This window comes from Rhinolophus sinicus, linkage group LG07 (genome assembly GCF_036562045.2).
Source record: "Rhinolophus sinicus isolate RSC01 linkage group LG07, ASM3656204v1, whole genome shotgun sequence".
Classification (NCBI taxonomy): domain Eukaryota; kingdom Metazoa; phylum Chordata; class Mammalia; order Chiroptera; family Rhinolophidae; genus Rhinolophus; species Rhinolophus sinicus.
This window is the reverse complement of record NC_133757.1, coordinates 95,513,134-95,528,134: the sequence shown is the minus strand read 5'-3', so window position 1 is coordinate 95,528,134 and position 15,001 is coordinate 95,513,134. Positions and strand designations below refer to the sequence as shown.

The 15,001-nt window shown below is 36.6% G+C and overlaps 1 long non-coding RNA gene across 1 annotated transcript; it reads left to right on the top strand.

Moving 5' to 3' along the window:
- The first annotated feature begins 2,371 nt into the window (after positions 1-2,371).
- Positions 2,372-10,592, top strand: LOC141572822 (uncharacterized). Its single transcript, XR_012498312.1, has 3 exons — positions 2,372-2,474; positions 4,206-4,426; positions 10,419-10,592. It is a non-coding gene; the product is annotated as an uncharacterized LOC141572822 (long non-coding RNA).
- The last annotated feature ends 4,409 nt before the right edge of the window (positions 10,593-15,001 follow it).

Below are 15,001 nucleotides of genomic sequence, written 5' to 3'. Positions count from 1 at the left end.
GGTCCCCAATATATCCCTATCCTTATCTGCTCTCATCTTTTACACGCTCTTATTACATTTGGCTCTTATCACCCATCTGATTCATAGCACATACATCTTACATTGTTATTGCTTATGTTGTTAATATCTTATCATTCCTACTGGAGGAAAGAGATTGAATATATGATACTATCTTTGGCATCACCGCTTAGTTGTGTCTTCAGGTAAGTTATACATTTTCCTGTGGTTGTTCCCTAATCAGTTTAATGGAGATAGTCATGCCCTCCCTGCCTATCTCACTTGTTTTTTGAGAATAAAATAAATAAGATGAATTCATCGCATAGAGATCCTACAAAGGAGAGTTCTTATTTGAATCCTTATAATATTCACTGTTACTTGCTATATAGATGGTCAGTATGCATTTAGGAATGGGTAGAGAAGTGAGATCAGGATCTTTATTCTGGAGAAGAATTATTTGTGGATGTGACTGGCATAGAGACCAACCCAGTGTTTTGTACTTTCACTTAGATAGTAAGTTGATTACCATAATTATAAGGGTGGTAGAAAAAATGAAGCAGTCATGGGAATGTAAAATGGTGCAGCCACTTTGGAAAACAGACTGGTAGTTTCTCAAATAGTTAAGCATAGATTTTACCATATGACCCAGGTATATACCCAAGAGCAATGACAACATATGTCAATACAAAACTCGTACATGAATGTTTAGAGAAGTATTATTCGTCTTGGCCAAAATGTGGAAACAACCCAAATGCCTATCAGCTGATGAATGGGTAAACAAAATGTGGTATATCCTTTCAACAGAATATTTTTCTGCCATGGAAGGGGTGAAGCTCTGATATATGCAACAGCATAGATAAACCTTGAAAACATTATGCCAAGTGAGAGAAGACAGTCACGATAGATCTCATGTTATATCATTCCATCTATATAGAATGGCCTGAATAGCTAAATCCATATAGACAGAAAATAGGTTGGTGGTTGTGTAGGGCTGGGAAAGGGGAAAGATAGGGGACAAAGGAATGATAGGTAAAGGGTATGGTGTGTCTTGTTGAGGTGATAAAAATATTCCAAAAAAAAAAAAATTTCTACAATTGACTATGGTGATGGTTGCACATAAATGTAAATATACTAAAAAAACCCCATTGAATTGTATACTTTAAATGGATGAGATGTACAGTGTATGGATTCTATTTCAATAAAGCTGTTATTAAAACAACAACAACAAACAAACAAAAAAAACCCTCCAAAACCAACCATCCAAAAAAGAGGAGTCCACAGCCTACCAATGTCTGCCTTTTCAACTTTCTTGAATCAAACCAGGTAAGATAATCAAAGACTAAATGTTAAGCCTAGGATTGTGTTATGTGTGTCTTTGGTGTTAGTCCTTTGTTTGCTCCCAATTCATTCTTATTCCCCTGGCAGAAATTGTGTTCTGCTTCTCTGCATCTGCCTTCTTATCTGATGCTGAACTTAGTGACTCATGGATCCATAGAATGCTATTAACTTGCCAATACTAATTCTCCATTTTTAACTTAGCTGTGTCAAGTTGTCAAAACAGGAAGTTTTACTATAAACAGTTATAGTTTGGCAACTATAGGACACACTTGAATGGCATCCATTTCTGCTAATGCACTTAAGTTGTGGCCGAACAGTTAGTTATATAAAAGAAAGTTTTGCAGACCGTGACCTTTTGTTGTTGTCAGAGGTATCTTGTTTCCTTGGCACTCTGAGACATATGCTAAGACCACAATGCATTGCTGAAGCGTTTTCATTTCTCTGTGTAATGCAGAGATTGTTCTATAGAAATGTAATTTCATTTTTTCTGCTCTGTTTCCTCTTTTAAGTATAACAAGAATTGTGAGTTTCCCAACCCTTTCCTGGAGGGTGGATGTTTTAACCTACAAGAGTCAATTATGCAGTTTGGCCTTACTACCTCTCTTGCAAATATCCTCTCTGAGTTCTCTGACATTCTGGGTTTCTGCCATGATGGCCTCTATGCCTGAGCACATCCAGTGACCCGATGCTTCTTTTTTCCAGTGCCAGAGAGAATGGGAAGGCTCCTTTACTTTTCTTCTTGTTCCTTTGACCTTTCATCTTCTCCATAGGAAAACATCACATGACATGGCATAGTTAATATTTATCAAAACACAGTAATAGCAATAACTGAAAAATTAATATTAACATTTATTGAACACTTTGCTAGTCATCATTCACTATGCTGGGTGCTTTACTGAATCTCAACAACTCTGTGAATACGTACTAATATTGTGCCTGTTTTATAGGTGAGTAAACAAGTTTTTAAGAGGTGAAGCCGCTTGCCAGAGGTGACACAGTTAGTTAATGGTAGAGCTAGGATTTTAACCTAGGCAGTCTCTGCAATGCTTTTAACCACTGCCAAGATTCAAGTTCTAAGGAGTTTGGAATTTTCTTTGTACCTTTGAGGGAAATGACCATATGAAGGAGGCTTTCACAACGTGAGTATCCACTTGCTAGACAGTTTCTGTTTGTCCTCTAGACCTTCTCTCTGTTTCTTCACTCTGCTTTGGGTATCCAGAAATTTACCTTGGCTCTCAATGGCTCTCTTATCCTTTGGCCCCCAGGGGAGCATTAGCAGGGGATTGGAGGGACAAAGGGGACAGTGGTCAGCTCCCTTCTGCCTTATCACCGCTCACTGGCTCAGTCCCACTACTCCTGTCAAACGGCTCTCTCCACTCAGCACTCTCTGTCTCTGGGGTCTGGTAACCATTCCTTCCTTTCACTTAGGGGTGGTAACACCTGCTGTACCAGCACCAGCACTAATCCCTTGTGGTTTCTCTACACCCTGCCCACACCTTTGCAAATAGATCCTTTATAAAACTCTCTCTGAATTTCCCTGTTATGAGTATGTCACTTGTTTCCTGCTAAGACCCTAACCGATCCAGTCCCTCTAGGCGTTCCCCCATGCCTGACCTGGTTCTACCTTCAGTTCCCACTCCACCTCACGTGGCCCTTGGGTAAACTCAACTCCCTTCCACAGAAGGAGAATGTTCAACTCTGGCTCTTTCCTGAATCCTGCAGTGTCAACGAGTAGGCTTTGGGAGGGCAGTGGGCCTTGGTCCTCCACACGGTGCTCCAGTTCCAGTTTAGTCTCACCACCGGGGAAGGCTCGGGGCCTGCTGGTGCCTTATTAACTAATTACACCTTTCAAGGACATACAGTAATTATTTTCTTAGAGACAACATGGCTTAACCTAATCTGAAGAAAAATAGTTCTCTTATTATCAGGACTGTGATCCAGACCTGCAGAAACAGTGGGTCTTCATTCTTATGCCTAAAATCATCAAATTCAGATTCTTTTCTACTCTGCTTGGGGCTGAGAACAGAAGCACGAACAGAAGCCTATAAGAGCTTTTAGTGGCTCCCTGGAGAATGCTACCAACTGTGATAGAATTATTTTGATTCAGTGTTTGGAGATGGGGATATAGAGAGATGCTCACCAGTTCTTCCTCATTCATCAGTAAATTGAGATAAGCAATTGTGCTTCTTTGGAAATGTCTTTCTGCTTCACCTCCCTCCCCGTCCCCCAAATTCTGAATATAAGAGTAAATATAGAGTCCTAGGGAAGACCTTCGGAGATATACCTCATTCAGTTTTTGGCGGATCAGTAGGTCTTCTTGAAGGAAGTTACAGGTATTAGCCTGAGAATTCTAGGTGGACGGAACAGTTTGTGCAAAGGCACAGAGGCAGGAAAAAGCATAAGAAATTTGAGGAACTGAACGCAGGACTGCATGATTCCCAGGGTTTATGAAGTTCAAACATCCTCAGACACCAAGTATGAGGGATCAGATATAGCGTCAGTCAGGCCACATGGGTTGTGTACAGCTGACATCTGTTCTGGTTCGTTAGTACCCTTGTATAGGGTGATCAAACATTCCAGTTGCCCAGGACTGTCTCACTTTCAGCACTATATGTCCTATATTCCAGGAAATCCTTTAGTTCCAAACAAACTGGGACAGGTGGTTACCCTATGCTGCTACAAAAGTTGTTAAATATTTTGGACGTCACCCCTACATTACTATATATGCACACACATGTAGTATATTCTGTATAGGTATTTGTGTCTTGGGGTCCTTGCTTTATAAGGTTATGTCATTATTAGTACTTTCGCTCTTTTAGTTTTGAGCAGGATTTCTAACTCGATTACTGTTTTGTCATGTATCATCTAAGATGACCTCCTCGCCCCTTGACAGTCTGAAGTATTTTCCATACATGTTGTCTCTGAGGCATCCTGAACTTTCCTTTCCGGCTATCAGAATAAGTTTTCCTCAAGGATTTTTGAAGAACTCTCTTCTGAGTTTTCTGTTTGGAGGAAATTGTTTCTGAGCCTCAGAAGATGGCTGGCTGTATTAAAAGAAGCACTGGAATGTTTGAAGGCTGTTCCAGAAATTGTGAGTTCATTTTAGTTTTAATTTTAGCCTGTGAATTACGTATTTAATATAGACTAATTTGCAAGAATAGCTGATATCCCAGCTGACTTCTGTGGCAGGCAGAAGTGTTCTTCCGATCTGCTGCTCTCTGAGGCAAACAGCTGTGCTTTGAATCTGCTCAGCAGGCATCTGCTATGTGCTGCAGCAGCCCTGGCCGAACACTGTTCTGTTTCACTGCCACACCTGGAAGCCCAGAATGTCACTGGACTGAGCCAAACTAGGGGGTGCATACCGCAGAAGAGCCTGTCATCGCTCTTTTCTATGCATACCTGAAACTCACAGACATCTGTAAATGATTTGCTGAAATATGAACGTCTCTGTTGAGTCAGAGGTATAAGATATGCCTGCTTCATGTAAAGACATATTCATGTTTGGAAAATTTTTTCTTTGTGATAGGCCAAAACATTCCTTTCTAAATCTATGAGGATCGGTAATTATCTTGCAGTGTCATCATCATCATCATCATTATTTTCATTTGGCTGGAAAATCAGCTTTGGAAACACAGCAGGATGAGCAACTTCCCAGGTTCATGTCCCAAGGAAAGCCTTTCACGCTCCACTCTCATCCCCAGAGTTGCATTTTCTATGGTCTTAACTTTTGCCAAATTCATACCAATAGCAAAAAGATAGGTTCCCTCTGCTCTTTCTTATTCTGGCAGGTAGGAATTAATTAGTTAATTCAACAAATATTTATTGAACCCCTCCCATGTGTCAGACACTGGTGATGAGATCCCACCTCTGTTGTCTGATTGTTGGCGTAGTTTCAGACCAGCTTAGAAGGGATATTAGAGAAGGTACTGGTCAACCCTCACTACATATTTGTAAGTTTATCACAGTTTTCCAGTAGTTTGAGGAGAACACTTATACAGTGTTTAGGATCATGAAGGAATCAGCTACTTTCTTTCCATGGACCTGCATGCTTTGGAGGTTTGAAAGGGATTTGGCAATCTTGTGGAATCCTGTGGTCATACTCTCTCAAGGCTGTCTTTTTTCTTTCATTACCACTAACTTTTACATATCTGTGGTTATTTCTCTTTCTGCCTTTCACTGTCTCCATATGAGCTCCTGGAGAGTCGGCTGTGACATATTAATTGTTGTATTCCCAACATTTGGTTTAGTATCAGGTGCCCAAAATTGACTGATAAATGATTTCACGAAGGAACAGTTCCAGAGAAGTACGTGACTTGGTCAAGGTAAAAATTAGGGGCGGATCTAAGACCCAGATTTAGATTCCCTGCCTGGTAGAATCCAGTACTCTTTTCTGTTTCATTATTTGTATTGAGCTTAGAAACTGAATACTCACATGAGGCTGAGCTAGGGTGACAGCTTATTCTGAAAGACATTGGAGGTGGGGGATAGAATGGGGGTTACGGGGGTTGGAGGAGCAGGTAATAGAGATAAAGTGAAAAAAAAAGCCACAACCAAAGGATGTATTTTAAACTATGAAGATTCCAGTTTAGAGACTAGGCTTGATGGTACCTAAGTTTCATCTCTTGAGAAATAAATACCTGGTTTCTCTTATATGCTAGATATTAGAGATAATTATATTGCTTTTAATTTTCTCATCATTTTCAGTAATTCCCAAGATGAGATATTTGATTAACTGTGATGTTCTATTAATTATCTATTAACTAATTATTTTTCTCTCCCCTTCTAATGAAAGCCTCTGATGCACGTTCTCGGGGTACTAACACTACCCTGTTTCCCCGAAAATAAGACCTAGCTGACAATCAGCTCTAATGCATCTTTTGGAGCAAAAATTAATATAAGACCCGGTCTCATTTTACTATACTATAAGACCAGGTCTATATAATATCATATCATATCATATCATATCATAACATAACATAATATAATACGGGTCTTACATTAATTTTTGCTCTGAAAGGCGCATTAGAGCTGATTGTCTGGCTACGTTTTATTTTTGGGGAAATATGGTATTTGGAGCACAGTTGAAAATCCCTGAAGTCGTCCACTCAATCAGTCACTGATCAAGAAACAGACCCAGAGATCACTGACAAAGAATGTGGGAAACAGAGCTCACTCAAGAAGACCCTGGATGTGGTCACCAGCCAAGTTCTCTTTCTGTAAATCTTAAGATACTCCTTAAAGATAGTTACTGGGCAATTTCTGGGTGCACCTCTTTAATATGTAATTAAGACCACTTAAGCCCAGTAATGAGAAAGCCCATAGGATGAGAGGCCTGAGTCAGACTGGCAGACAGGCCCAGACAGACCAGCTGAGTCACCATGAATTATTTCCTTCTCATGAGGAAAGCACCTGACAAATCAAGGACTTAAGGGTGTGGTCGAATAAAATTTAAAAACAAATGCCTGGTATAATCTGGGAAAGAAGCAGGAAGAATTTTGAAAAAAAGTCAATGTTCTAAATTTTTCTGATGAGAAATTTGGGAGAGGAGTCTTGTTATTCTGATGAAAAATTTCCTGTTTTGATGCCATTTTTATAGAAAAATTAAAGACAGAGTAAAATTGTAAAATTCTTAATAGAGGTTGTCTTGGGGAGTAGAATTAGCACATTTGTTTATTATGTTTAATTTTTATGAATTCTTTTTTTAATTAGTAAAATGATAAAATGCCAGAAAATGATAGCTTTATCTAATTTTTAATTTTGCTTGAGACATTTTAAAAGTAATTAAAAGCTTATAAGCATTGTGTTTAACAAACACTCATTTGAGCATGTATTATGAGCATAAACTCAGTATAGTGTGTGAAGGGGAGCTGTCAAAAATTGTGATGCATCAAAGAGGCATAAATATTGTGCTATGTAGGGAAGAATGTAGGAATGTGCTATGTAAGAATGTATGTAGGGAAGGAGTGGCAATGGACTTAGTGATGGTGTCACACAAAAGGTGACATTGGAGTAAATACTTGAAGCCTAAGGAGAATTTCCTCGAGAAGCAAACATGGAAGCGAGAACAGCATGAACTCCATGAAAATGAGATAGCACTCAGTCCTTTTGGGACAGGATAATAGATTTGTGTGAAGGAAGCACATTCATTCTCTTGAATGAGGAAAGGAGTGTTTGATGTAAAGAGCTTTGACTGTTAAACTAAAAAGCTTGGTTGTTCTGTAAGTATTAGGAGGCCATATGAAGCTTTGTGATGAAGGAAGTGATGCGATTTTACTTACATGTTTGACCATTTAAAAAAAATTATATACTGGTTTGTAATAATTCCTCCTCCCCCACGTATTAACATTTTGTGAGCATCTTTTTCATATCAATAAATAGAAATAAATATTGTTTTAAATTGTAATATGTGTTTTAGAACCATGATTTATTTAACTAAATCCTATTGATGGATGTTTAAATTAGTTCAAATATTTAGATTTATACATAACACTACCACAAGCACCATTTTAAATACACCTTTGTTTTCTGGTCTAATTATTTCTTTTGCACTCCTTTTTGGAACTGTGCTTTTTGCCAGTTCCTTTATAAGGTTTCTAGTTTTTCTTTTATGTTTCAGAAATTTCTTCCCCTACTCCAACATTTTAATAATGTTCCTTTTTATTAATGTTTAATGTTGGATATTTTAATTTTATCTGTATAAATCTTCAAATCATATTAAATTTATTTTGGAACACAACATGTGTGGGGAATCTAACTTAATTAAAAAATAGTTTTCCAGTTATCTTGCTGATTATTAGAAAATTTGTTCTTCCAAAAAATCATTATAACTGATAAATGAATTCAGTAAAGGAGCAGGATACAAAATGAACATTCAGAAATTGGTTGTGTTTTTATACACCAATAATGAACTATCAGAAAGAGAAATTAAGAAAACAATACCATTTAGAATTACATCAAAAAAATACTTAGGAATAATTTAACCAAGGAGGTAAAAGACCTATACTCAGAAAATAATAAGACATTGAAGAAGGAAATTGAAGAAGATACATATACTGTGCTCGTGGATAGAAGAATTAACATTGTTAAAATGTCCATGCTACCCAAAACAATTTATAGATTCTATGTCATTCCTATCAAAATTCCAATGGCATTTTTAATAGAACTAGAAAAAATAATCCTAAAATTTACGGATCACAAAAGACCCCAAATAGCCAAAGCCATCTTGAGAAAAAAGAACAAAATCAGAGGTATCATACTACCTGATATCAAATTATTCTGCAAGCCTATATTAATCAAAACAGTACAGTACTGGCATAAAAATGGACACATAGATCAATGGAACAGAACAGAGAGCCCAGAAATAAACCCATGCTTACATGGTCAATGATCTATGACCAAGGAGGCATAAATAGACTATGAGGTAAAGACAGTCTCTTCAATAAATGGTGTTGGAAAAACTGGGCAGATAACATGCAAAAAATGAAACTAGACCACTTTCTTACACCATATACAAGAATAAACTTAAAGTGGATTAAAGACTTAAATCTTAAAACTCCTAGAAGACAACATAGGCAGTAAACTCTCTGACATTGCTCTCAGTAAAATTTTTTTTTGGATATGTCTCCTTGGGCAAGGGAAACAAAACAAAAAGTAAACAAATGAGATTGGATCAAACTGAAAAACTTTGCAGAGCAAAGGAAACCATCAACAAAACAAAAAAACAACCTACTGAATGGGAGAAGATATTCACCAATGATACTTTTGATAAGGGGTTAACATACAAAATATGTAAGTAACTCATACAACTTAACACCAAAAAGACAAACAATCCAATTAAAAAATGGGCAGAGGACCTGCATTGACATCAAAGAGAACATACAAATGACCAATAGATATATGAAAAGATGCTCAACATCATGAATCATTAGAGAAATGCAAATTAAAACCACAATGAGATATCACCTCACACCTGTCAGAATGGTACATCAATAAATTAACAAACAAGTGTTGGTGAGGATGTGGAGAAAAGGGAACCCTCGTGCACTGTTGGTGGGATTGCAAATTGGTGGGGAAAAATATGGAGATTTATAAAAAATTAAAAATAGAATTACTACATGACCCAGCAATTCCACTTCTGGGTATTTATCCAAAGAAGTCCAAAACACTAATTCAAAAAGATATACGCAGCCCTATGTTCATTGCAGCATTATTTGCAATAGCCAAGATATGAAAGCAACCTAAGAGGCCATTGATAGACGAATGGATCAAGAAAAGGTGGTATATATATAAAATGGAATATTATTTGGCCATAAAAAAGAATGAAATCTTACCATTTCTGACAAGATGTATGAACCTAGAGGGTATTATGCTGAGTGAAATAAGTCAAGACAGAGAAAGGCAAATACCATATGATTTCACTTGTATGTGGCATCTAAAGAACAAAATAAATAAACAAAGAAAACAGAAACAAACTCATAGATCAGAGAACAAACTGATGGTTGACAGATATGAGGGGGGTTGGGTGGTTGGGTGAAAAAGATAAAGAGATTAAGGTGTACAAATTGCCAATTATAAAACAGTCACAGGATGTAAAGTACAGCATAGGAATATAATCAATAATATTATAATAATTATGTATGGTATCAGGTAGACTTATGGAGGAGGATTACTTTATAAGTTATATAAATGCCTAATCACTATGTGGAACAGCTGAAACTAATGTCATATTGAATGTCAACTGTAATTGAAAAATAAAAAAAAATTAAAAATAATAAAGAATTTTGTCTTCCTATTGTCTTAGAGTACTTTTAAAATTACATACTAAATTCTCATATCAGTTTTAATATTAAATTGGATTTAATTTTTGTATGTAGTAGTTATTGCATCCATCTACTCTGGATGCAGTACCCCAATGCTTTGAATTTTTGTAGCTTTACAATAGACAATACATAATAGGAAAATCTTCCCTTATTCTAGCTAGTTGTAGGTAATATCTTAGAGGTGCTATAATAATTCCCCTTTGTAAGTCTTAACTTTCAATAAAAATCATCACAATTAACAGCCTTTAAATGTGATTCTCTCAGGAATTTTGAGATTCAAGGTGCCCATCTTTAAAGAAGGTGGTGCCAATAAGAAGGGAGCTACGCATATATTCAAAAGTGGATGATCAAGAAAAGTGTGCAACATTTCGAGAAATTGAAGAAGACATTATTTTTACTTTGAAGGAAAGAGTGAATCCTGATGACTGTGAACATTGAAGACCCAAAGTTTATATATATCATGTATCTTATCAATATATAAAATACATGTGTTTATTTTTAATAAAGTGGTATCGTGATATATTTACAATTTTATATTCTACTTCCTAAAAACTTAACATGATTTTAGAGGCATTCTCTCTAAAGATATATTTTTATCCTTTATAAACTTTCCTTTTATTGGTTGCATGATATTTCATCTGGTGGATGTCACAAGATATCATGATGCTTTGTAAAGTCGCACGAGAATACTACATATTCCCAACATTTCATAGAGGTCAACTACAGAGGAATAGTTTGGAAGTATTAGAACAGTAGAAGGTGTCAGAAAAAAGATATTACTTTCTGTGCCTAGAAAATAGAGTGTTTGACTGAAATGGTTCGCTGATTCATCTGGCCTTTTGTAGATTCACTCTGGAGAATGATGTACTTAAGTAGCTCTTACTAACTGATAGGTTCACCCTAATTACTTACTTTCTATACTTCATGAGTATCATCATGTTGTAAGTACTGTTTGATTCTTATTTTCTCTCTACTTCAGAAATTTTGGTGTTTCATTCAATTGTTAGGAATGGTCCAACACGTATGACTCAGGAGACTAGGAGACATTTTCATCTTTATATCAATGTATATTTAAAACATTTAATTGTATGATTCTTGATGAAAGCATTATAAAAAAAAATAGCTGTCTCCGTTCTCTAAAATGTCATTTTTCATCATTTTTTTTTTAAGTTGGAAAGGATTTAAAAAATTAACATTACCACAGCACTGACAGGCTAAGTGGTCTGCATGATCTAGGATTAGAACACAGGTCTTCTGGCTCCTAGTTGAATGATTCTTTTCTCTCAAATTCCCCTTTAGGGTAGTAAATCATCCTTGCATTCTTTGCGTAAACCCCATGTATGTATGCACAGAAGGATGGATTTTATATGCTAATATTTCATTTATGATTTTTATTTATGATATTTACAAGAGATATTGGCCTACATTTTTATTTGTGTTATGTTTTTCTAGCTTTTGTCTCAGAATTAACTGCCAAGGGGTTCATATTTTTCTACACTCTAGGTTTAATGTGGTGAAGAAATGATCTGTTCTTTATTTGGTAGACTTGCCTTAGAAATATCCCAGCCCTGGTATACTTTTAGGGATGTTTTGGTTTTATCTTCTACATTCTCGTATTGTTTTTGCTATGTTAAGGTTTTTATCTGGTTTTGAGTTAGTTTTTTCTCTCCTTAGAAATCATATGTGATCTAGATTTTCAGATTTATTGGAGTAATATTATACGTTAGCTTCTCTTATAATTAAAAAATAAATCTTGTCTATATCCGAGGCATGCTACATTCTGATTTCTAATGCTGTTTATTTTGTGTCTTTTATTTTCTTGTCAAAAGTTCGCTTATTTTTATTGGTCTTTCCAAAGTATTAGCAATTCTTCTGATTGCTGTATTAGCTTATTTTTATTAGTTTTATTAGTTTCTCTGCTTATTGCGTTTGGTGCTCCTCTCATGGTGTTAGTTTTCTTCAAGTGATTACCATTATTGTTTGAATCCCTGTTTGCCTACCTGTAGAGATTACGCTGTTTTTGTCAATAATGATTGCTGGGGAGAGGTGAAATGTTGCTGGAGAGAGGCAGCCACATATCCTTGGTGTGGGCCACTTATCTTTCCCATCGGTAACCACCTGGGACCCAGTCCTGCTTCAAAAAAGTTTTAAATAACCCTCTCCATGCTTCCTATCCATTTAAAATTATTCCAAATCTTTCTGTCACTCTTGAGTAATCTTATACCCCTGGTTGCCTTCCAAAGCAGTTTTCACATACTTCAAATTTTGAGTGAAGAAAGACAACCCGGATGCACCCTGATGGTGGGATGCCTAGTTTGGTACCTTAGTGTATATAAATATGTAGTATTTACATACAGAAGAATTTGGATAGCTAAACATCGTTTTAGCAATCTATGTTTCTACAAGAGTAAAAGGGCCCCAAATGCTGTGTATCCGTCACATTCTACCTCATTGCCTGAGACTGAATCATCGTCTGAAGCCAAACCAGTCAGTTTTCCCATAGTAGCCACCGGTATCTGAGAAACCCAAACAGATGTGGGAGGCTAAATACATATTGCTTCCTTTCATCTCATATCCTGTTTCTTCTTTCTTGTTTGGAATTTATTTTCAGGCCCAGGGACATGAGTACATGCTAGTTTTCAATATTAAATGCTCATATCCACTTCATACTATGATTTTAGAGAATGACTTTAAATGCTTGAATGTATTTTGATGAATTACTTGTATGCATGTATCTCGATCATTAGGACAAAAAAATATAACACACTATTAACTTTATTTTAACCTTGAGGCTTCTCTCTTACCTTGTGAGCAAGACAGCCTTCCTTCCTCTGAGTCTCCTTAACTTAAATATTGAATATATTCTGAGGTTATCTTATTCTCACTACCTGTCACTGAGTGCTGAGCTCAAACACTGCCTATTTTAAGCTCTATTTTAATTTAAATCTGCAAGTAATTATTACCTCCTCCAATTTGAAATGCATATTTCTTTAAGTGCAACAATCAAACTGAAGTGAATCAGCTTACATATAAATATAAACAACTTTAGAGTAAAGGAAATCTAAATTAACCAATCTTGTATGAGCTGTCACCTGAACATATCACACATATATTTAAGGCTGCAAACTTCCTACTGTAACCTAAAAACTAAAAATACTACCTGTGCAGTTGGGGGTAAGTTGTAACTGTCATAAGAACCATAATTTTGAACTTGATATTTGTGAGCCTAAATCTCAGCTCTGTTTCCGCCATAAGTTAAACAGAAAAAATGTTTGGGAGGCTTCTTTGCATATTGTAATGACAACATTTGGCCTGACTCTGAGCCATGCAATTTTTTTCAGTTAGCTGTGTATGACAATGTCCGCTGACATAGGACACCAACTAGATGTACCTGCCCTTCAGCATAAACATTGTCTTACTGCAGTCTACATACAGAGAAAGACAGATTGCATGGTCATTGCTGCATGAGAATTTCCTAGGTGAAAGAAATAAAGAAAGAAAAGGAATAACATCTTGGAGATCTTTGTGAACTATTTGTATAAAAATAGTATTTATCTTGAGAACAGATGTGAGCATAAACAATGATGGGTTGTTTTCTTTGGAGAATTTAGAGCATTTAGCTGTGGCCCTAGAAAAGGAGTTCAATCTCTCAGAACACAGTGTCCTGACCTGTGAAGTGAAGGCAATGATACCTTTCCAGGTTTTTGTGAAGTCTGAGATAATATAGGTATGATGCTTAGCACACACTCGTGCATACCACATGTAGGTACTTCATAAAAAAATGTTCAGTATTATTGAAGAAACTGAATCAAAACAGGAGAATAATGATCACAAAAGGAGTATAAGCCAAGTCTGGGCTGATCCCGTATGCGTGTTATAATAGACAATGCTCTAAAGAATGATTTTTAGGCAAAAATCACTTTATAAATATAATTGAGGAGGGAGAGAGGATGAATATTTATTTGAGCAATCACTTTGTGTTAAGCACTATCTAAGTATATTTGCTCTCTACTGCTGCAAAACAAAGTACCACAAACCTCAGTGGCTTAAAACACACTTATCACCTCACAGTTTCTATGGGCTAGGAATCTGGGACAGCTTAGGTGGATCCTCTGCTTCAGGGTCTCTTACAGGCTGCCATCAAGGTGTAGGCCTGGGCTGGGGTTTCATCTGAAGTCTCAACTAGGGAAGGATTTACCCCCAAGCTCACATGGTGGAAGAATTCAATTTCTTGTGGGTCTTTGGACTGGGAACCTCAGTTCCCAGTGGCTGTTGGCTGGGACTACCTTCAATTCCTTGCCACCTGGGCCTCTCCCATATAGCAGCTTGCTTTGTGAACAGATGCAAACCAACAAGGCAGTAGAGAAAGTCTGCTAGCAAGACAGAAGTCTCAGTTTTATATAACCTAGTCATAGGACTGACATCTATCACCTTTGTTGTACTTTATGGGTTAGAAGCAACTCACAGGTCCCAGCTATACTCAAGGGGAAAAGATTGCACAAGTTGTGAATATCAGGAAGTAGGGATCCTTGGAGACCATCTTGGAGTCGGCCTACCATAGTAGCTAACATGGAAATAATAGAAATTATAATTATAGCAAAAATTCACATAGCACTATGTTTCATACACTTCTCTAAGCATTTACGTTTGCTATTCATTAATTCTCCCAACGATCTTATGAAGTAGAAGTTATTATTACCCTTGTTTTCTTAATGAGGACACTGAAGCACAGAATGGTTAAGTGATTTGCCTAAGGTTACACAGCTAGTAAGTGGTAGAGCTGGAGTTTGAACTTTGACATTCTAATTCCAGTGTCCTTATTCTTAACCATCATTCTACATTGCATA